The 24,932-nt window shown below is 36.1% G+C and overlaps 1 long non-coding RNA gene across 1 annotated transcript; it reads right to left on the bottom strand.

The window, feature by feature from the left end:
- Window positions 1-575: 575 nt before the first annotated feature.
- Window positions 576-22,840, bottom strand: LOC107295503. The gene is made up of 3 exons (XR_001549064.1): window positions 22,775-22,840; window positions 18,525-18,615; window positions 576-853 (listed from the first exon to the last, which is right to left on the bottom strand). It is a non-coding gene; the product is annotated as an uncharacterized LOC107295503 (long non-coding RNA).
- Window positions 22,841-24,932: the final 2,092 nt, after the last annotated feature.

A 24,932-nucleotide genomic window follows, 5' to 3' on the forward strand; every position in this document is an offset into this window, starting at 1 on the left:
ATACTTTCCCCATCCAGGTCATGACACACATCACTGAATGCCTAAAAATGGGCCTGAAGTCTGATAGCAAGAATGAATAACTTTGGCGAGGCTGAACTTACCTATCCATTATCATCCAATTCATGCAATCTAAAAGAAGAGGAACTTGATCCCTTTTGATGTAAATTTAATTTTAATAACATCCATGTCGTTAAATAACTTTAGCATGATTATTTCCTATGTATTCAACGGTTTGTCCTTGTGTCGCATTAAAAATCACTATTTGGAGAGTGTTTTGGGAGCGTGAAATCCCTGACGTAGCACCAAAATCCTCCTTACACCTTAGGAACTTGGAGTATAACGTTGTAGATAATAGGTCTGAAAAAACAGAAAAAATAGTTGTTAATAATTCAGACTCCGCAACATACCGTCTACGAACAGACAAACTTAAGATTTCAGAGTGTCGTGAAATCGAAGACTTAAAAGATAATGAAACAGATAAAAGTGGTCCCACCAGTTTTTGCTTGCAGGCAAATGGTATTTCTTCCAGATATTCCAATGCACCATTGTTGCTACTGTGTCATGCCATTGTTTGTAGACAGTCTCTGTGATCTTCTTGCAGCAGCCAACTAAGTGGTTCACTGTTTCTTCAGCTTCTTTGTACAGATGGTATTTGCTGTCAGAGGCTGTTTTCTCAATTACTAATATTATTATTAAAATCTAAGGGCAACAATGGCAGTTCTATAAGCATAACCATTCTGGGTAATCTGTTTAGGAACTCCCTAGTTTTCTTATATTCCTTTTGAAGTGCCCGGCATTCCTTCATACCACCTGTGTATCTCCCATTGCTGAAAGATTTGTGAGAACTGTACATCTATAAAAAAAAATAACATTTAAACTGTTTTAATTATCACTTTCAGGACAAGAAAAGCCAGAGCAAATCAGAGAACAAGTTGAACCTGCTTTTTCTTTTTTGAAGCTCTGTTGTACACCTATATATAGTTTTAAACAATGGCCCAGATTTTGAAGAATCTTCAAAGGTCCCTTCCAACTTTACTACTACTACTACTATTATTATTATTATTATTATTATTATTATTATTATTATTATTATTATTATTATTTTGTCCGATGAAAAGTTCCTAAAAACAGCTTCCTTTGTTTTGTTTTTACTATGTTAACTATGTGTATCAATAGATGGTGTAGAAAATTGAGTACAGATGCTTCCCTTTTATTTATTTAATATTACAGGATTCATACATGTCTTATTCTATGTCTGAAATTATTTTTAATATTTCTGCACTATTGTAACTTCAAGCAGTTGCTAGACAAGCAGTCAGTAAGCAAAGACTACCTGCATATCAGAGACCCCGAAAGAAGTCCAAGGATGGGGCTGGAGTCTTTGCCCTGGGGTTGCTTGCTTAACTATCTCTGTGTTCTCACTGGATTTCACTTTTGAAGCCAAGGGACCTTTTATGACAATTATTTCTCTCTTTAACATGATTATTTATTATTATTTATTGAATTTATTGAAATAATAATAATAATAATAATAATAATAATAATAATAATAATAATAATAATAATAATAATAATAATAATAACAACATGATGTTCTTCAGTTGCTGAAATCTAGAGAGAAAACCTGAAGAAATGTTAAAGTTTATGGTTCATATGACAATGAACTATGAACAATGAATTATTTTCTCTCTCTAACCTTCTGGACAAGCTCAGGTAGTTGAAAGAACAAGATTGCTAGAATGTAGACGAGGCTGGCTGGCTGGGGAATTCTGGGATTTGAAGTCCACAATTCTTAAATTTGCCGAGGTTGGACACTTCTGATGTAGGCATTTCCAGCAATTAAACCAACCTAATAATGTACAGTATTGCCATCTTCTGCTGTTAAAATATGAAGCACCCTGATTCACCAGAACTGTTGCAACAAACTTATTTCTAGTTTTGACATCTATGTTTCTGATACAGTCCAAGTTATTCTCTCTGATCTTTATGCTTTTGAGGCCTGACTCTACATGCTAGCAGCCCTCTGTTGATCTTGATCTTCTTTTATTTTCCTGGGAAATGAGGCATATGTAATTTAGTGTCTGGAAATCTAGAAAACAAAACATTCAGCAGGGTGAATTTGTGCTAATATTTATCTGGCAGGTACAGCCATTCCTAGCTTGGCCACAAAAGATATTTAAATGAGTGTCAGAGATAAAGAAAAGATTAGCAGGTAGCATAGTTCTCGTTCCAAAGATCATCATCATGTGAACACAGTTCTTAAGTAATAATTGTTTCAGACAGATATGGCAATAGCATTGTTTGAAGTAAAAAAAACTGGCAGGAGCTAAGATTTAGTTCCCCAACATTATATGCAAATCCAATAACAGCACAATTGATTGATGTATTTGCAATGCTTAGGCCTTTTAATTGAAATAAAATCATTATTTTATTAATATATGGTACAAGTAACACAGTGAAAACAGAGACACAATAATCCAGTAAAAATGTAGTCAGTGATATAAATCAGGGGTCTTCAAACCTGGTCCTTTTATGACTTGTGGACTTCAATTCCCAGAATTCCTCAGCCAGGCATGCTGGCTAAGGAATTCTGGGAGTTGAAGTCCACAAGTCATAAAAGAGCCAAGTTTGAAGACCCCTTGATATAAATGGTTGACATAAAATACCAAACTCAATGTTTATTTACTTAATTCATAATAATTAGTGAAATTGAACCTTGGCAACCTAAGGTGTGTGGACCTCAACTCCCAGAATTCCACAGCCACCATGCTGGCTGGGAAATTCTGGGAATTGAAGTCCATACATCTTAAAGCTGCCGAAGTTGAGAAACACTGCTATAGAGAATCACTACATAGCCAATTGACTATTAGTGGATCATAATATGGTCAGCAAATTAGCTCATAGAATATAGAGAATGGGTAGATCTATACAGAAAATGCCAGAGTATTGCAGAAAATCATAGGAAATTTCTGCTGGGACATAATTGTAGAAACGTGATTCAGTATACATCAGTGTTTCTCAGTTAAGTCCCACTAATCACTCTATCAAAGAACCTGGATCTCACCATGACAGAAATGAAAAGGCCACATGTTTTTGCAGGCATTACATTTATAATTTACAGCAAGTTTAAAGGATTTACTTACAGTTTTAAGGACTTACTATGTGTCCCATCGAGATTATTTTTGTATACATGAGTTGAGAATTGCATAGAGTACCCAATTCAGAGTCAAATACTAATGATACATCTAATATGCAATGTCCCTCTCCGAATGGTCACTGTGAATGAATAAGTGAATAAGAAAAGCTACAGGAATTTACTTGAGTAGTTCAACAGGAGGAGGAGAGGAGAGTGACCGGAAATGTTGTATATTTTGAAGGATTGTGTGCCGAAAAGAATTTACTGAATACCTGCCAACTGAAAGAGATGTGTTCTGAGTGCTGCTTATTGTCCCATATGAATGACTGAGTTACTGTTTCCTACTGAATGAGCAGAGCCTGAAAGAGGAGCGAATATGAATAGCTAATGGAAGTTTGAGGGGGAAATTAAAAGGAAATCCTTAGAAATTTTAAGTCAAGTGTATGTATTTGGTTAATATGAAAGGGAGGAGGAGGAGGAGGAGGAGGAGGAGGAGGCATCCTAAGTAAAAGGAAAGGTGAATGGACAGGAGTCTGCATTTCCTACCTGCAATGCATGTTTGTCTTCCTCCTTGAAAACAACCTGGCAGATACTTGCAGAAAACACTAGAGAAGAATTATGTTAGTTGGTGATTCACTACTATGAGGAATTGAAATAAATGTATGCCAAGCAATCATTGCTTCATAAAGCAAGGATAAGTGATGTGACAAAAGAATTTCCAAAATGTATCAGATTCATTGGCAACTATATTGTCCTGCTAATACATACAAAACAAATGATACAGCAAAGAACACTACAACTGTATCCTCATGGACTTAGAACTTAAATCCTTGAGGGCTCAGGTAATTTTTCGTATCTGTGGAGGAGAACCAGAAAAGGAAAACAGAATTCTACAAGTCAATAACTGAGTATGCAGATCATGTCTGTGAGAGAGACTTGATTTCTGGGACCAGGCTCTGAGTTATTTAGATGGTTTATTACCAGCCCAGATGCTACAGTATTGCATCTCATCATAATTAACAGAAATGTCTTTAAAAACCATAGTGAGCTTGATTAGGTGGTTTACACTGAATCATATTGGAAGATTAAAAACTATAAAGCTGGGATGCCAGTTAAGGACTTATGTGCCATATAAACTGGAAGTGATGCTGAAATAAAAATCAGATAAAAATATGGCTCACAACATATACCTAGCAGTGATATTATGAAGTGTGTCAGCCTTAAATCTCTACCTTTCCTGCCTTAGAAATGTTGAGCAAGGGGAGAAGTAGTGACTAAGATTATGCGCTTTTCTTCAGGAAGTGCATCTTTGAGAAGGATAGCATAGTGGCTGATGTACAGGTCTAAGACTGGGTAGATCTAAGATCAAGTCCACTGCAACACAGAACCTCAATATTTCTGAGCCTGTCACTATTTTTGATTGTTCTTGTGATTATAACCTTGGAGGAAAGAATTCTGTATATGCCATTTTGAGCTTGTGACAGGAGAGTGAGATAGATATCTAAAGTAAATATAGTGAATTTGCCCTGAATCTTTCCTTTTTTCCATTTAGAGCTTACTTTTTCTTACCCTGTATAAATCAAGAGACATTTAACATAGGAATATGTTATGCATAAGAACCAGTTTGGTGTACAATAGTAGTTAAGGCATCAGGCTAGAAACTGGGAGACTGTAAGTTCTAGTCCTGCCTTCAGCACGAGACCAGCTGGATGACCTTGGGCAATTACTCAGCCCTAGGAAGCTGACAATGGCAAACCACTTCTGAAAAACCTTGCCAAGAAAACCACAGGAACTAGTCCAGGCAATCATCAGGAATCAAAAACTGGGTTGAAGGCACCAAAATAAATAAAAATGTTATGAACAACAGTGAGTATGAGCACCAGTCCAATGTTAGGTATATTTAAAAGAGATCCAGTGAGCAAGTAGATTTCTTAGGGCGAGACAAGCACTGAGATGTACTCATACTTTTTCTTGTAGATTAATTAAATTGGTCCTAAAGAGGTCAACCAGTCACACAACTAGAACATGAATCATCTTGTTAGTTCCAGGATAATCAATTTCCCAGGGTGACAACTATTTCCAATTATTCTTTTTTAATGCTGTTGCCCTCCCTCAAAAAAACAAAACAAAACAAATTAAAAAAAAATCCTCTAGCGTAAAATGGGGAGAGAAGAAGATTAACATTCTCTCTTCTCTCTTTATTTTTTTAGTAGCCTTGTTGTAAACCATGCTTACTTATGGTTACAATAGTAGATTTGGGATTAGAGGGTTGTAAAAAGGGAGTAGATTTGCTCTGCAAAATTCCTGGCAATCACTAACAAAGCAAAGAGCTTGGTTTTTCTATGTCTCCTTGCTTTAATCAACATACATTTTTTAATGAATAGTCCAAACCAAAACATTTTAATTTCATTCCAAACTATTCCATAATAAATTGCATACCTAAAAGTGCACTGAAATGTTGCATCTTTTTGCTGTGTATTTTTGCATCCTCCATCCAAGGCCAAATTTCTGAGCTCCATAGCTGAATTGAATTTTAAAGCCAGAACTATTTGTTATTGAATCATGACCTGGCTTGTCCTTGTTTGTTGCAAAGAGGTTACACCTTCTAAATAAGCAAGAGCAAGGATGGGCAACTTTTTGATAGCCAAGGAAGGCACTTAAATGAATTAGTACTATGTAGACTAAACTAGAATGTTTTCCACTTTAGGCAGGGGTGGACTTTATAAATTTTCATTTAAAATAATCTATGCTTTGAGGGGAAGCAAAACAGTGGTATCAAGGCCCACATTTTGTCATATTATTTACCAAAAATTATAGTAAACTTCTACAGTCGTAATTATGCTGTCTTGGTGGGGACCGAAGATGAAGTCCATCAACCTGGAGTGACCTGTTTAGTGAACAGTGACCTTAAGAGCCAATTCAGTGTATTCCTGCCTTTGAGCAATTTAGCCTACCTCTCAAGATTGCTGTGGAGATTAAAAAGCTGAATAACAGAGTGGGAAGATACCTTGGAGGTCTTCTAGTCCAACCTCCTGCTCAAGCTGGAGACTTGACAAATGGCTGTCCAGTCTCTTCTTAAAAACCTCCAGTGTTAGAACACCCACAGCTTCTGAAGGCAAGCTATTCCACTGACTGATTGTTCTAACTGTCAGGAAATTTCTCCTTAATTCTAAGTTGGTTCTCTCCTTGATTAGTTTCTGTCCATTGCTTCTTCTCTTGGCTTCAGATGCTTTGGAGAATAGCTTGACCTCCCTTTTCTTTGTGGTAAGGCACCTTAGGGAGTATGTAAAGTAAGTATGCAGGAGTATGTATCTTCCAAAGAACAAAAAGAGAAATATTAAGCAAACCATATATTTTTCATATGGCTGCAGTTCAAAATTAAGCACTTAGAGGAATTATTTTAGAGTTTCATCTATTGTTCAGTTTGTTTCCAAACCCCAAGCTTCATCAGCCATGCCATTTTTACCTAGAGAATATATGTGCAAAAGCCTGTTTCCACATGTGGTGCAGATTATCCTGGGTGGATCGTGGTTTTCGTACTTTGTTGCTCTAAGCTCTGTGAAGATAGGCCAGTTAATTATCATTTAACTACTGAGATTTCTCAAATACTTGGTATAAATCTCACCCTGTGCCTACTTGTTACAGTACATCAGCAGCTTTGGTAACTGTTTATAATGTTCACTCAAATCAATCATATCTCCTTAGAATCATTAAACATTCAGTAACTTGTAATCCCTTTATAATATGTTTGTGTGTGTATGTATGTATGTATATATGTATGTATGTATGTATGTATGTATGTATGTATGTAATGCATTATTTTCTGCTTTCTGCAAAAGAAAACCACAAAATTTCTTTCTCATTCAGAGATAACAACAGAGTATCCAATTAGTGAGTGGAAGCCGTGTACCTTCCAAGATGGTATTTTCCCTCTTACTAGTTGGCACAACATGAGTAAGCATATGATTACACGCAGCTCAGCTTGAAAATTAGGCAACCATCATCTTTGTAGGATTCATGCAGAATTTCACAACTATATGTCCAGATTTTACTAGGAAGAATGGAACAAATCTAAAGTGATAAATGCATAACATATTTGTTAAATTGATAGGAATTAATGTAGACTAAGTTACTTGGATATATAGTTACCTTTGTGTCAGTGGAGCAAAAAAATAATAATTTAATTGAACTGTCATTTAGATGAATGAAAATTGAATGGAGCTAACTCTGCCTGGAGTCACATCAGTGTTAAAAGCATCTACAGAGGAATGGCCATGTTCAAGTAGCACCCCACACTGTTGCCTGCAGAACCTACCATTTAACAATGATGACAAATGCATCCCCTCTCCCCCAACAGAAGACCAAGCAAAAATGGCAGGATACAATTAACATGAACAGGAAAATAACCCAGTTAGACCCAATTGCTACATTCAAGCATATGAAATGGTTTTCGTTGATCTGAAAACTGGACCCTGCACCTGTGGAAAAAATGAAGATTATTAGCTTGAAAACTAACAAAAAACACTAGTAATATCCACAAGGAAAATAAGATACCCTGGCAATACTGTAAAGCTCAAAAATCATAAAAGATGATCTATAATAAAATGAAAGAAGTTTTAAAGGTCCAATTCCCCCTCCAAACAATTGTTTTTTCTTAAACATTATCCAAACTCCTCCAAATTATGCAGAGTTGGCTTAAATATCTATGCCAAGACACTGTTTCTCTTTAGAAGAATGTGATAAATATGTAATTTTAACTCTAGAAGCAGATTCCTTGAAGTGGCAGAAAATTGATGTAGATAGATTAGAGAGAGAGAGAGAAAGATAGAGACAGAGTAGTAGAACTGGACTCTATATAAAGTAATTTATATAAAAGAAAACTATGTGGATTGTCCTCATCTTAGAGTTTCTTCCTGTACAAGTGATCTTAATCAAAATGTTGTCCTGGGATGAAATCATGCATTTTGGAATTTTCCACCTGCATTTTGCAGTGATAACAATCTAATTACTACATGGAATAACAGTTTTTATCAATAGCTGTGTCATGGCAGTAGTGCATTGGGATTCCTTCAAGGTTATGTAGCTACAGCTGCTTTCCAAATCTATGTATATCTGAACTGCATTCGCCCTTATAACATTTTTACCATCTAATCCTAATTTACATCTAATTTCCAAATACAAAATCAGGAAACAAAGCAAGGACATTATACCATATTAAATCACCAGATTAAAATGATTAAGACAATCTTCTTTAACTTTGTGTTCTCCAGGTAGACATCAGCTTTCAAAATTCCTATCATGCTGACTAGGAATAAGGGGAGATGAAGTCAATCTATCAGGAGAACACAGAAAAAGGGGCAGCTAGTTTACAAAAAAGCATATTTAAAATTTAGATTCTTAGACTGAATCCTGAGAAATATGAAAATACTCATCTACAGTTGAATGCCCTATACTCATGTCCTTGTTAGGGAAATAAATTCCTAAATCCAACAAAATGAAAATAGCTAACACTTTTCAAAATGTGACATTCTTCACTGTGTTAAGATAAAGCAGTCCCAAATATAACCGTTATCCTTGATTACTCAATTCACTTTATTGCTCATAGAGCTTTTATTTGCATAACAAATGCCTCATTCTTGCCCAATAGAAATAAGGATCCAGACATTTCTTAGCTGACAGCTGTTAGAGGATATGTGTAAAACAGTTTGTCCATTGATCCAATATTTGGCTACAGGGAGAAAAAAAAAACACAAAGTAAATGTATACAACTTTAACAAAAAGGTATGGGTAACATCTGTAGAAATATTACATACTAAATATCATTAACTCCTTGTTAGCTTTCAGATATTCACTTCCTAACCATACAGAAAATATGAAGTTTGTATTTGGCAATGTTACAAACATATGTAGCTTTGTCAGACACGCCCCAAATTCCAAAGTATCCGCAACTTCACAATGATGTACATTAGTAAACTTGTTTGAGATTATGTCCCAAAGAAACAGAAAGATTTTGCAACCAGACAAGTGGGTGGAGTTGGCAGGCAGGTCCATGAACAAAGCATTAGCTGACTACATAATGAACACAATAAACAACAACCCCTTTTTGAAAAACTGTCAATCATCTATTGAAAGGTGAATTCATTTATTGGACTGTTCAATCCAGTGTAAAGATTAAGGACCATTAGAAAAAAGAGCAAAGTCCATGAAATTGCATCTAGGCTACCAGATGAAATCAGAACATTTTGCAATCATCTGTGGGCAATCACTGTGTTAATATAGTGATTATTTCAAAATATATTCTTTGATTTTTCCATCACAGAGTCTGGTCCTGAAATAGGAATCAATTCAGAGATCAAGTCACCCAAGGAATCAATTCAGAGATCAAGTCACCCAAGGAAGGTTAAAGCTGCACAAGAAGTAAGGTTAAAGCTGCACAATAAGAATTCCAGCAAGTACTCTGCTTTCAGAAAAGAAGCCTATATAGATAGGCAACAATTTGCTCTGTCTTTTTTTTTAATTTAAAGAGGTGGAAGTTTATCTCTTTTGTAAAGGCAGGACAATGTGGATCTGTTGACTGGTTTTTGTAGCTGCAGCTAAATCCATGTCCAGATGAGAAATAATTCTGACATTCTGACTCTATGACTAAATTCAAATCTGCATCCTCTTTTCTCCTCAGTTACTTTTTCTTTGGGTGTTGGATAAATAACCACTTCTTCATCTCACAGTTTTAATTTATGACTTATTCAAGAAGAATCTCACTTGCTCGGTTGGAGTCATGGACCGAGTACACCACCCTTTCTCTTCAGCCCTACACACCATAAAGCACATTATTTTGTGAATTAGTTATTCCTCTTTTTCTTCTTCCTGAACAAGTGTATACTTGGCCTTGTAAGATGCAATCCTCACGAGGAAGGTAAGTCTGGGGTCCTTGCTACTGAGTGTCTGGGAGACAGTGCTTTAGGGTAAGGATAGAATGGGGATAGGGCACAATGCCAGTCAAAACTGTTGCATGCTGGGTGGCATAAACCACAGAAGGTAATTATTTCTGGCTAAGTTCCCGAGGCTTACGAATCAAGATCTGCCAGCATCTTCCAGCACCTTTTGAACCTTCCGCACATCTTTCTGTGGACATGTTTTTTCAAAAAGGAAGACCAATCTGCCAGTATTTCTTAGTCCTTCCGAAAAGCCTCCAGTTTCTGCATATTTCCCTGTGGGGTTTTATTATTATTTGCTCTTTTCCAAACGAGTCCTGGTGTGTTTTGAGGTTTCTGTTACCTGTCTTGTACACTCATTTAATTTTTGCATGCGGTAATGGCAGAGAACTGTAGCAACATGCCCCAAAATCTTCCTCTCTCAGAGCATTAATAGAACCACTATTTAATGCTGAGTCCTGTAGCAATCGTGATGATAGAATGTCTGATCTTACGAAGGCGTCTATTACTTGAACATGGCACTGGGGCTGTCATCCAGCCAGAACTTCCTTTTATTAATTTCTTGCTTGCAATCAAAAGTACTGCAAAACCTGCATAAATTCATGAAATCAATTTTTGCTATCAAGAAGGAGGTATGAATGGGCTGAAGTGTCTACAACTTCAATAATACACTGAAGAGACCTTACAGGTAGTCCTTGACAATTCGTTTAGTGACCATTCAAAGTTAAAACAGCACTAAAACCAGTGACTTATGACCATTTTTCAGTTACGACCTTTGCAGCATCCTCATGATCATGTGATCAAAATTTAGATGCTTGGCAACTGGTTCATATTGATGACCGTTGCTGTGTGCCAAGGTCATGTGATCCCCTTTTGCAACCTTCTGACAAGCAAAGTCAATGGGGAAGCCAGCTTCACTTAACAACCAGATTACTAACTTATCAACTGCAGTGATTCACTTAACCACTGTGACAAGAAAGGTCATACAATGGGGCAAAACTCACTTAGCAAATGTCTCATTTAACAACATAAATTTTGGGCTCCATTGTGGTTATAAGTCGAGGATACCTGTATTACAATGTACTATAGATGTGTCTCCGTGCATACAATATTGCCATGGTGATCAAGAGAACTGCTCTTTAATCATGTGAGTTCAGAGGAAGATGCCAAGGGCTAGACCAGGTCCTGACAGTTACTAGATGGATAGAAAATGGTTGCCAACTGTATGAGTGTGCGCACATGTGTGTGTATACACTGTCAAACCTTCAAACACTCTGAATTCAGCCATGTTTCTTCGCTTTTCGGTTGCCACAGCAATAGGAGGGGGGAAATGCATTATCATAGTTTAGTCAAAACAATAACTTTCTTGTGGGAACCAAGGTAAAGCAGCCTAAGTGTTTGGCAGGCTGGAGATACCATTAGGAAGCCCGCCAAAGGTGTTACTTGGGGATTGTGATTTATGACACACTAAGGGGTGGGAGTTCAACTTTTACTTTGTAACCTTTTGGGGGGGGGTAACTTTCAGTCTTGGTTTCACCTATGTTCGTGCTGATATTATGTAGCCATTAAAAGTGTTCTTTGAGGAAAGCAATTGCCTCAGAGTACTTATTTCTACTGGTCTCATTTATCAGAACCATGACATACACTACACTCTGTAATATATTTGCTGTCACACACCTTCAAATAGGAGTGGAAGTTTTGAGATGCCACCTTCACCTATTACTCTGCACAACTTCATAGATCTCCACCAAAGTTAGGATACATTCTTCCCAAATGTATTCAGCCCAAATGTACCATCTTAATCATTTTTTTGCACCTATCAGCAATATAGAAGATGGGGAGGGGGGGAAAGAAACCAAGTTCCCCTCCCTTTCCCACAATCTTTCTGGATAAAAAGTAGCCTTCATGCATCTAAAGACCCCATTCTTTTACAGAATGCAAAGGAGGCCGTGTGACATACAGTTATTTTCTTGAACACTAAGCAACTGGTTCACAGTATCTTCTGCAAAGGCAGACACCTCGTTGTTCCTAGTGGAAAGCTACTATATTGGTGTTGCTATACAAATTATTAGAACATTATTGTCATTAACTAAGTACAGGTAGTCCTCAACTTATAATCACAACTGAGTCCCAAATTTAAGTTTGCTAAGTGAATTTTGCCCCATTTTACAACTTTTTTGCCCCAGTTGTTAAGTGAATCAATGCAATTGTGAAGTTAGTGACACAGTTGTTAAGTGACTGACTTCCCCATTGACTTTGCTGGTCAGAAGGTTGCAAAAGGTGATCACATGACCCTGGGACACTGCAACCGTCATAAATATTGCCAAGTGTCTGAATTTTGATCACATGATCTCAGGAACACTACAATCGTTGTGTGAAAAACAGTCATAAGCCACTTTTTTTCAATGCTGATACTGTATAACTTTGAATGATTACTAAACGAATTGATGTAAGTCCAGGACTATCTCTATAGTCTTTCTCAGCTCCTCCCCCAAATTACATAACATCACTATACAGGCATGGGAATAGAAACAGATTTAATAGTTGCTATTTCTGCTGATAACAAGATGACTTATCAGTTCTATCCAATCATTACTTTCCCCTTCCTCTCAATCCGGTCTCTCCTCATACATTGTGTTTGCAATTCAGTGTTTATTTAATTGCACTATATGATCAAATCATATCTTCTTTGTTGTTATTGTTGTTGTTAGTTGCGAAGTCGTGTCCGACCCATCCCGAGCCCATGGACAACATTCCTCCAGGCCTTCCTGTCCTCTACCATCTTCTGGAGTCCACTTAAGTTCACGCCTACTGCTTCAGTGACTCCATCCAGTCACCTCATTCTCTGTCATCCCCTTCTTCTATTGCCCTCAATCTTTCCCAGCATTAGGCTCTTCTCCAGTGAGTCCTTCCTTCTCATTAGGTGGCCAAAGTACTTGAGTTTCAACTTCAGGATCTGGCCTTCTAAAGAGCAGTCAGGGTTGATCTCCTCTAGGACTGACCGGTTTGATCGCCTTGCAGTCCAGGGGACTCGCAGGAGTCTTCTCCAGCACCATAGTTCAAAGGCCTCAATTCTTTGGTGCTCAGCCTTTCTTATGGTCCAACTTTCACAGCCATACATTGCAACTGGGAAAACCATGACTTTGACTATACGTACTTTTGTTGGCAGGGTGATGTTTCTGCTTTTGAGTATGCTGTCTAGATTTGCCATAGCTTTCCTCCCCAGGAGCAAGCGTCTTTTAATTTCTTGGCTGCAGTCCCCATCTGTGGTGATCTTGGAACATTTTCCGTATCCCAGTCATTAGATAGGCTCAGCCATCCCTTGTCTTTTAATATATACAGCTTAAACTTTCTTTTCTAGCCGTTCTAATTTTCACTCTATTTTCTTCCACTTCTTTCAGGTTTTTTTTCATGTCCATTTTTTCAAAGATCTACTCTTGACGCTATTGAGTAATGAGAAGTCAGGTTTCTTGGGTTTCTGTGTTTCATTTTTTTTTAAACTAGTGCTGTAGAACAAAGGCACCTACATTAGGCAAGATGGAGGTCTGCTAATGAAAGCAGCAGGACTCTATCTTGAAATCAGCCTCTGGAAGCAGGTGGAAGTAGGGAATATGGATCAGAATGTTGCCCAATAGAAACAACTGTCAAGGTGAGACACGAACAATTATCCTTCCCATGCAACAACCTGCAGGTAGTTTATAGAAGAATTGATTATTAAGTACAGCAAATGAGTTCATATTGTCAAACAACAAAAATAAAGTCAGTAGAGCTCTGCCTCAGCAGAGAATAATTTCACAGGCTTACCCCATAATTATCAGAAGTGTAGATTCTACCCAGACTGATTTCATTCTATATCTGATATAGTTCCTTCTTTTTCAAGATCCCCATCCTGATTGTATTTCGACTTCACCACTCCCTCATGAGTCATAGCCTAGAGGGCAGAGTTGGGGTTTTTTTAAAGAAAGAAAGAAAGAAAGAAATATAGCAGGTCAGAGGGACATATCGGAAGGCCTGTGACTCACTGAAATGGAGAACAGCTTCTGCATGTAGAGGCATCGCTCAGGGAGAGATTGCAGCCTGGCTAATCTAAAGAATGTGCACTTGGCCGGCAAAGGCACTGGGAAAATGATTGTGTTTGGACAGAGGGAAAGAAATTCCTGAAAATATAGGGGACAAGTATGCAAAGGGAGGTTGTGCAAAAGCAAGCAAACTGTTTCTACTCACCAGAAGAATGTTAGCAAGGTTAACTAAAGAGTAGGGGGGGGGGGAATAATTCAATAATTTGAAGTTGAAATATTTGCACTAATAATCCTTTATCTTATCAGCCTTTCCCAAACTTATTCTTTTGCCATGTTTACTATGGCCACTAACCAGGCAATATTCTGAAGAAAATACAGAAAATAACTAATTACAGCTTTTGATAGGTTGCTTTAAAAGATGGTTTTGAAACTTCACCTCCTGCAGAATATGTGGATTCGTTGACCTATTCACAATTTTGAAGCAATTACGTTGGTTTTAACGTATTTCAATACCCATTGCAAATGCTGACTTTTACTTTCCTGAAATAGTTTGGCTTTCATCACATCAGAGAATATAGTCTCTTCAGTTTAAATATGTTCCACACTTAAAATTTTCTAATCAGGAGTGATAGTGATTCCCTTAAGGAAAAGGCACAATAATCTCCACCAGAAGGAAGGCTTCTTTGCAGTAGTATTGGTAATTGGAACTCTCTTTCCTGAAAGTTTGTATTTAGTATCCTCTGAAAAGACTTTGTTAGAGTGACTTGATTGGAAGGTATTTTCATTATTGCATAACTGGAATATTATAAATAGCATTGAATAAGATTGATAATGGGAAAAAATATCCTGAGCAAGCACAAGGTAAATAGATATACATAATTTAATAAAATTAAATATATAAAATATGAAGTTGAGTTTTCAGAATTTACAAGACAAAGTATTTTAAATATGTAACCATTATATTTCAATAGTTTTACATATTATATATTTTCCCCACATACAATATTTTCTTTTTTAAGTTGGAAAATAATTTTTCTTGCTTCTGATGTCAACAATCCAGCACAATAGTAACATGAAAAAACAAAGTCATCTTTTGTTTCTTCTTGCTTTTTTTATATGTTATCTTTTTCTCTTTTTTTTTTGCAATTACAGACCCCAAAGAGCTGCTTTTCCATTTGGTTGCTACACTTGATTGTGGCTTTTAGTACCTGAAAACTGAAATGCACTGGACTACGTTTTCATCAGTCAACATTGTGTATTTCTGAACAATTGATAGCTGATGATAAAACTGTCCTAATGGTTTAATTGTGTGAAGACTGCCAGAATAGAGCCCAGGACTTCCAATTCAGTGACATCACAACTCATGCGTTTTTCTAAGAAGAGAATGCCATTTTCTGACAATCAAAATATTGTGGAGGCTGCCCCAAAGGTGCTTTTCAAAAGGCAACTGGATTTTGTTTTTTCTTTGAAAAAGTTTCACTTCTCATCCAAATTGCTTCAGAACTAAGAAGCAAAACATTTTCAAAGAAAAAACAAAGTCCAGTTGCCTTTTGAAAAGCATCTTTGGGACAACCATGACCTGAATGATTGAGAATCTCCATGGGCTTTGTGGACTCTATGTTGTAACTTAGTAAGCTCTCTTAAAAAGGCATATCCATGAGGAAAGGAGAGGGAGATGATTCTTTCAAGCTAGAAAATGAATGAGTACATTCTTTCAGAAGCCTACAAATTAAGTAGGAAGACTCTGAAATGAATGTAAAAGTAACTCTTGGAAAAGTTGACATGCCTCCAAGAGCCTCACCTTGCTGAACACAAATGCCACCTCTTCATTTCCTTTGAACAGTTGCCCCTGCAGGATGTAACTGCTGAAGGGCAAGCAGATACCTTTGTTCGGCTTTGTCTTTCAAAACTATTTCACCACCCCCAGGCATGACAAGAAGTACTTAAGTAAACTCATTTCACTGTTTTAAATGTAATCACTACAAAAGAATTATGATTCCCAGGATGAAAAAGAAAAGGACAAAGGGGTTGTTGTACTTTGTTTTGTGTATTTTATTATACCTGGTGATTAATAAGAGGCATATCTGGGATTGGTCTTGCTATATGCATATCTGTGCTTTTCATATATAATTTCTTACCTTGATCTATGGTGGGACTAAACAAAACATTTTGTATTTTATCATAGAATAGAATAACAGAGTTGGAAGGGACCTTGGAGGTCTTCTGGTCCAACCCCCTGCTCAGGCAGGAAACCCTATACCATTTCAGACAAATGGCTGTCCAATCTCTTTTTAAAAACGTGGAGCATTCACAGCTTTTGGAGCCAGGTTGTTCCACTGATTAATTGTTCTGTCAGGAAATTTCTCCTTAGTTCTAGGTTGCTTCTCTCCTTGATTAATTTCTATCCATTGCTTCTTGTCCTGCCTTTAGGCGCTTTGGAGAATTCATATCATTTGCTCTGTAATGTACAAAAAAAGCCTCACATCTATTTTGTTATTGGGAATGGTAAACTCCAAAGATCTTAAACATTTCAGAGTAATGTGTAGAATTACCGTAGTTTGTTTCTGAAGCGGATAAAGAGAGTAAAGTGATTTCATCTGGAAAATATCTACCTTTATTGCATGAACCATAAAAAGTGCACTTACGACTTGTGGTTTTGATGATTAGGGGAAAAATGGATAATAGAAAAAATTAAGCTTTTTTTAAAAAAATATCATAGAATAAGCAGTAATTTTGTAATTATATTTGCTGCAAAGGAAATTGGAAGCTTCTTTCTATTTCCTCTTGTCTTTTCTTTGAGCACTTTTGTCTCTCTTTTTCCTCTTTTTCTTGCTTTTCTTTATTCTGTATTAGTTTGTGTTAGTTTTTATGTTCCTTTTAAATATACACACCTCACAATTAGACCATGTTTTGCTACTGTAAAATAGAATCATTAAGCATGTTGCAATCAAAAGTTATTCCAGGGGAAATGGAATGAAGAAAAAAATAAATAAGCAAAATATGTTAATTCCTCAAATTACTTAAAATGTAGAATATAACTGCGGTCAGGTGTAACCATGTACTGGTTCATTTATCACAGCCAATTTTTGAACAAATCTCACCAGATGCTGGCAGAGTATGACAAAACCATTCTTCAATGCAGGTTTAGTCCTTGCTGAGAAGGAACAGTCACAATTTGTAGATCATTGCCAAGCTGTGCAGAACGGCTTCAGCCCTATCCCTGTGACTTCTATGAAATAAAATGAGTCACTAGATGATGATGAATATGCTATTACTAGGCCCAAATCTGCTCTCCATTTTTCCCTTTGAGACAGAAGCATCTAATTTTTATACCTCATTCTCATGTTCTTTCAACATTCCTGCTGATGTTTTCTTTGCTTCTTTGTTCTCAGAGACAACTATTTTTTCCCCTCAAGTATCTTTCCAACTCATTATAGTTCTTTTATGAGACCCTTGGTTCAGTGGTATCTACAGCATCACACAATCACTCACATATGCAATGACACATAGCGATCACCCGGAAAGACAAGTACGTAAGCTGCAGTATTGAGATTATGATTTCATGACCCATTTTACCACATGTCCCCTTGCCTGCTGCAGATATCCATTCCCTGCTTCCTGATCTGAAAAACCCTCATAAGAGAAGTTGTTTTAGAAAGAATGACTGCACAATAAAAGGCATGACACTAATACCGGTATTCATCACTTGACTAGGACCCTGGATTGCCAGCCCTGTTGGAATAGGTACCTCTGGGTGAGACAGGTGGTAGACTTGGCTTAAGACTGTGATATCTTAATCACTTCTTAACTTTTATGCTTATTAGAGTTTGAGATCACCAATAGAAGAAGAAAAAGTCTGCTAGACTTGTAGCTGTTTCTCCCCCAATAATGGAATGCTCTTCCCAGAGAGGTCCACTTGAGGTCTATTTTAATTCTTTCAGCAGGAAGCAGAGAGCCATCTTTTTCTACAAGCTTTTAAATCTCCATATATAGGTTTGTGATTGCTAAAGAACCTGCCATTTTCATATCACTTTACTGTTCATTCCAGTGCATAAAACAGGACCTGTAGAGGGGGTATTATTTCAGGAGAGGCATAAAGAGACCATAGGCTTTCACGCATATTTGATTATTTGAAAGAGAAAGACAACAGTTACTACTGTAAGAAACAAAAACTACCCATATTCCTTAGTTTTCCCCTTATTCTTGGTTGTAATCCTTTAATGAATCAAATAAAGCAATTAAAGAGGATCTGTGAAATCTAAATTGGCATAAAAATGGTTTGGATTTTTTTTGCCAAAGCATCTAATGTTATAATTAAAACAAAGACCTCAGATTTAGGGATACTCTGCCACACCTCTCTTATCCACAGTTATTTCCACGTTCATAAAATCCAGTATTTTTAGCATGCACCAAAATCAAGTACTGGCTGAGTCATACCTCAATACTCATTTGGAACAAGGGAGGGCCTCCATCCTTCAAAGCAGGATAATTCATGAGTCAATGGAATATGTAGTCCCACATTGGAGAGCTGTAATGGTATGTAGGAATGACTTTAGGAAACAGTAAAAAGAGCCACAGCCAGGGAAACAGTAGGCAGTTTAACTTTACAACTGGATTGAGGGAATGACAAATGTCTCAAAAGAGATACTCTTGGGTTTCTTGGATTGTAAAGGTGACATGAGAAAAGGTTACTTCAGACTTGCAAGATCTTGTTTTAATGTAATCTCATAAAATAAAATATAGTTAGTTCACCTGGGCATGCTTTCTCTCTGGACTACATTTCATGACTGGCCTAGTGGCACAAAAATACTTAATTTAACAGTACTTAAGCCAGAGTTTAATTATTTCTTTTTAAGTATCATCTGGATCTAAGATGAGGACTTTCTCTGTTTAAAATTTTGAATTTCCATTTTTTTATATTATACATGCACATACACACAGGTTTTTCTGTAACTTTTGTAATTAAAGAAAAATTACGATTTCTTTATAATTATTGATGATCTGATCTATTACAACGATCAATTCAGTCAACTAAGGATCAAGTTATCAAAAACAATCTAATTGAGAAAAGATTATTATATGTATATCCACTTTTTATAAAACAATGTAAGAAGAGTTTGAATATTTTTACACGTATGCATTTTGCAAATGTATTGGTTGTTTGGGATGCCTTTAATATTCACACCTGTCTTACTGTTTGTATGTCATTGAAAAAGAAAATTGAAAACTTTTCAAAGTTCAAAGGTACCTTTGAGTATGTGAAATATGATCTATACCAAAATTATATAAAGCTTTCCTTGAGTTTTTAATTAAGATGTTAAATCCCTTTATACTCCTGAAACAGAATATTTACTGAGTTACAAACATCAGATATATTGGGAGCAAGATGAAAGGCCAACAAATTACTAGCCTTTTGGCTGAAACAATAGGAACAATGTAATATTATCTCTTCTATTAAGGCTGCCCAAGGAAAAAAAATATAGTGACTTAATTAATCCATTCTTTTTTTCTCTTAATGGTACAATATTGAGTTAAATAAAACTGAGGAAGAAATCAATCTATTTTATATAATATTTGCTCCATGGAATTACGCATGATCCAACTGCCTAAGTGCCTATTTTATCTTATATATAATAATAAATATCATTAAATCTATGAAATCAGGAAAAGCTCCCAGACTAGGTGATTGTCCTATTGAATGGCATATATTGGATTCTATCACCCAGTACAATTGGAAGTCTATAATGATGTCTTTTAAAGTAAGGATTTCTTATTTCCTTCAGTAAGCAAAGTTCCTGCTGACTGTGCAGACTTTTGTCTGACCAGATTGAACACTGATACAAAATATTCACAAAAATCTGGTCAATGAACTTCAGTTGTCACTTTTCACAATCCAGTTTCGTAAAAGAGTTTTGTAATATTTATAACTAATTGGCTTTCTGGATGCTTATTCAGAAAAATTGAAATCAGTAGTGACAGTTTCATTGCATGTAGAAAAGGCTTTTCCTATTATGAAACAATTTTTTTCAAAACAAGTCTTGCTAAATATGAATTTTCTCCTTTACTATTTCAAAAAACGCAGTTATCTCTTCTATCAAAATGTCTCACAGAACCCATTAGAGATAACCTTTATCTCTTCTTATTTTTCTTTTGATATTGGATCCTGACTGCTTATGTTCCTTCAAGGTAGGCAGGGCATGGAACAGATAATACAAGGAATACAAGAACTCTATTGTTATAAAGCAGTATTTGTTAACCTCAGCAACTTTAATTTCATCATTCAGAGATTAATCATGAATCAGTCAGTGAGACTCCTTGCAGAGGATCCCCAAAACCATTTTTTCAACTTCTAAGAGCAAGAAGCATTTTAGAACTTGAAAGTTCTTTTTTTTTTCCCCTAGCTGCTGCTGCTGCTCAGAAATCCTTGACCTTCCTTTGCAAATCTGGTGCAAGTAAAAGTACTAATATTTTGGATCAGTTTATTACTAATACATTTTAAGCCATTTTTGTCATTGCTAGAGAATTTTAGATTACCTAAAATTGAGAAATGGCTGCATGATCATTTTGAAACAAGATTGCAGCAAATAAATTAAATATATAAATAATAAAAATTAAATAAATAATCAATAATCAATTATATCAATAGCATCTGAAATTCCCAAATTGCTATCAGTATCAGAATGTATCTTAGGTAACTTTACTGTATTTTAAGTAAACAATGAAATGTCACAAGGAAGACAAATAAAACAAACATTTCCTTTTCACATTACTGATAAACTTCTAGATCAGGGGTGTCAAATTGGCGGCCCATGGGCCACATTCATCATGTATAGGCCACTCCCACCCTGGCTCTGCAGAGGCAAAAAATGTTGCAATACATCATGATACGTCACATGACGCGATCGAGTTTGACACCCGTGTTCTAGATGCAATTCAAGTTGCTGGTAGGGACATATGAAGCCCTTCGTGACATTGGGTCTGGTTACCTGAGGGAGGACCCTTTTTCCACTACACCTGGTAAGAAAGGGAATAGTAGGCATGTTCCAGGCCTCATCCTTGCAGATTACAGGTCTCAAGAAGCATCCTTTCTATCCTAGTGCTCTCTCCCCACCCCCAAGAGTTGGTTTTGCCCTGATGCTACTACCATCCTTTAAGTGAACCTTGAGGACCTGGCTCTTCCTCCAGGCCCTAAGATGAGACATGGTTTTCTTTAGTTGTCAATCTGGCCTTGTTCTTTTTGAGTCTTAATAGTTTTATAGGTCATGCCTTATTATTGTTTATTTGTTTTTAATTAATTGTTTTAAGCCATTTAAAGTTGATTTTGTTTGGCAGGCCTTTTCATTTGCAAAAATAAACAAATAAAATATCCAGGTGCTTTACAGCAGTGTTTCTCAGTATCAGCAACTTTAAAACGGGTGGACTTTAAGTCCCAGAATTCTCCAAGCAACTTAAAGTCCACCCATCTAAAGTCACTGAGGTGAGAAACACTGCTTTAGACAATGTTTAAAAATGGTTGGCTATCAATCTCAAAAAGTTTAAAATGTAAAACGGGTGAGGGTATATGAGCTTGCCCTATTATTGTTCTCTTTTCGTTCAATATTAATACATTTATTATTATGGTATTACAAAAACCTTGTTTAAGGATATGAATGTACTTTAGGTATCCAAAACCTGGAAGAGATCTCTGTATGAAGAATTGCATATTTATTGATTTTGTGGGGCAGCAAAGTAGACCATATATTGAAAAAATAATGTAGATGCAGATTTATAGTCTTGGATCCCCATTGTGTATTTGTTTTTACTTCATGAATTAGTTCTTCATGGAGGAAAGATTGAGCAATATTATTCTCTGAAGTCAAGGTTTCATGATGCGATAGAAAATCAGGCTGAATGATTTGTTATAAATGGCACATTTTTTGGTTCTTTTCCTCTCTCTCTTTTTTCTTTTTTATGTTCCCTTTTGTTCTTTTTCTCTATTTTATATTAAAGCCATAAAAGTACTTTTTAATTATAAAAATATAGATATCATTCTTACTCCAAGAGGAACCCAGAGCAGTTTTACAAACAATAAAAACATTCATAAACCAACAAAGCAGTTTTAAAGCCTATTGGCTTTAAACTAAAGCCTATTGGCTTTAAACTAAAAAGTGATATTCAAATACTGAAGAGAGATAGATACAACAACCTGCTGCTTCTATTTTCAATTACTTTTTTATACTATTTATTATGTATAATGAGAATAAAGCAATATGGGGATACAAGAGCTTTATAGAAGACAAACAACACAGCAGTTACAACACTGGAAAAAAAACCTATCTGAGGAAAACCCTTAGGAAAGCCAACACTTTACATTGTTTTTATGATTTGAATTTTTGTTTCTGTGCAGTATTAGAATGAAACAAAAGAATAACAGTAAGAGTGATAACAGCAATAGCAACAACATCTGCATGGCAATCAATAAGTTCCTAAAAGTCATTAGTAAATTGACATTAGTCTTCTTTTATAGCTAACACTGAGAATTACATACAAAAATAGTTCTTAAGTTACAGGCTACATAGGTGGCCTTTTCACACTTAGAGAAACTGTGCCCTGTGCTATAGATAAAATATGTCAGTAACAAAACAATTATTTGTTTATCTTTCCTTGGAAAGAAAGTGCGTTATTTTCACAGAATAAAGGTTAAATACCTCATTAATCTTCTGCCTTGCTCCTTGTATTGCAGGAAACACCTCTGGGTAATCAATAGCATTGTGTACCCCAAGGTTTGTCAACCTGAGCAAATTTAAGAGGTGCAGGCTTCAACTTCCAGAATTCAGGGAGTTGAAGTCCAATCATTTTAAAGTTGCTAAGGTTGAGAAATATTGGCCTACACCTACAGTTGTGGTCGGCATTATTGCTGAGCACAGCAAGGTGAACCACTTTGCCTTGCGTGGGCAGTTTGCAAGAATTTGCCCACACCGCTTAGCACTGGTGAGCACGGCCTGAGCCATTCTGACAACTGCTGCCAAAGAGAATATAGGGGAACAATAGCAAAGATGCACTGCCATGTCTGTACATGCCCAGAGAACCTGCTTGTTCCAGGCAGTGTAAATAAAGGTTGTGCCTCTGAGAATGTTATATGTGGATTAGACATCTTTATTGCTGAATTTCCCATGATTAGGTATTTAATGTTATTTATATATAACATTATCTATATAGCGTCGCTATAACTGGCATGATTTGTTTTGAGCCTTTGCATATGCATTCTTTTATTATATGCCTCTGTTTAATGTAGAGGGAACCTTCTCTCCTGTTCATCTCACATTTTCAAGCCTTCAGTGGGGAATCTTTTGCAGATCCTGTATCTGACATCCACAGATGTTTCTGCTTTTTCCAGGATGGAATCAACAGAGTTAAAACTAGTATGTTCTTTGCTTATAGTTACAGGAGTGGAAGTCAAAACATTTATTTTTACCTAGAAACTTTTGTTTTTTCTTTCTTAAATTGCTGTGTGTTTTAGTATTTTTATTTGCACCCACAACCATTTGATATTGGACAACCACATATAAATCTCTAGTAGTAATGGCAGCATTAGTAACACACACTCATGTAATGCACATATTCATGCTAACAAGGGTATTTTTAAGATAATTTCTTGTCCCTCCCAATGGGTGTGAATGCATTCACAAGAAAATGAGTGATGACTGCTAGAGTTTAGAATGGCGTTATTGTATCATTTGGCTAAATCATTTGGCTAAAAGAGTACAGAGAAGAGCAACAAAGATGATCAGGGGACTGGAGGCTAAAACATATAAGTAACAGTTGCTGGAATTGGGTATGTCTAGTTTAATGAAGAGAAGGACAAGGGGTGACATGTCCTTCTCTTCATTAAACTAGACATACCCAATTCCAGCAGTGTTCCAATAGCTCAGGGGTTGCCACAAAGAAGGAGTCAAGCTATTCTCCAAAGCGCCTGAGGGCAGGATAAGAAGCAACGGATGGAAACTGATCAAGGAGAGAAGCAACTTAGAACTAAGGAGAAAGTTCCTGACAGTTAGAACAATTAATCAGTGGAACAACCTGCCTCCAGAAGCTGTGAATGCTCCAACACTGGAAGTTTTTAAGAAGAGACTGGACAGCCATTTGTCTGAAATGGTACACAGATTATTATTATTATTATTATTATTATTATTATTATTATTATTATTATTATTATTATTATTATTATTATTATTATTATTATTATTATTATTATTATTATTATTATTATTATTATTAAATGAAAGTAGACAGATACCTACCTATAACAGAAAAAGTCTTAAAGGATCCTTTCAAAGATGCTTACCATTGAAAAAGTACTCCATATTCAGATATTTCTTTAAGGTAATTTGCACATCCATATGCATATTATTTTACATTCCAAGATTTTACTGAAAGGAGAAGATAGTAAAGAGAAGGGAAGCAATTATGAAGTGAGCAGTTCTTTTTTCCTTAGCTTCACAAAAGATCAAAAATGGCAATAGAGGTGAAAATCAAATTCAGGAAATGAATTCCAACACTTGATTACAATTGTATTAAAAGCAAAGTTTTTTCGGTAGAGATGAAAGAATTATGGCAAAAAAAACTTTGGAATAAATTTGTTTAATCTTCATATTACAATCTCGTTTGCTACTCAGTGAAGTTACTGTAATGGTACATAGCATTTTTGTATTTATTCTGCCGCATTCAGTGCCCTCCATTTATATTAGAAAGATATAGACAAACTACATGATTGAAGGAGTTAGGTTGGACAAAAAAAATATTAGAGTACATACAGGGTTCGCTTTCCCCCCATTGCAGTCACATCTAAATTATTGTTTCATGTTA

Source organism: Protobothrops mucrosquamatus, unplaced genomic scaffold, assembly GCF_001527695.2.
Source record: "Protobothrops mucrosquamatus isolate PMUCROS unplaced genomic scaffold, P.Mucros_1.0 scaffold2369, whole genome shotgun sequence".
In the NCBI taxonomy this organism is placed as follows: Eukaryota; Metazoa; Chordata; class Lepidosauria; order Squamata; family Viperidae; genus Protobothrops; species Protobothrops mucrosquamatus.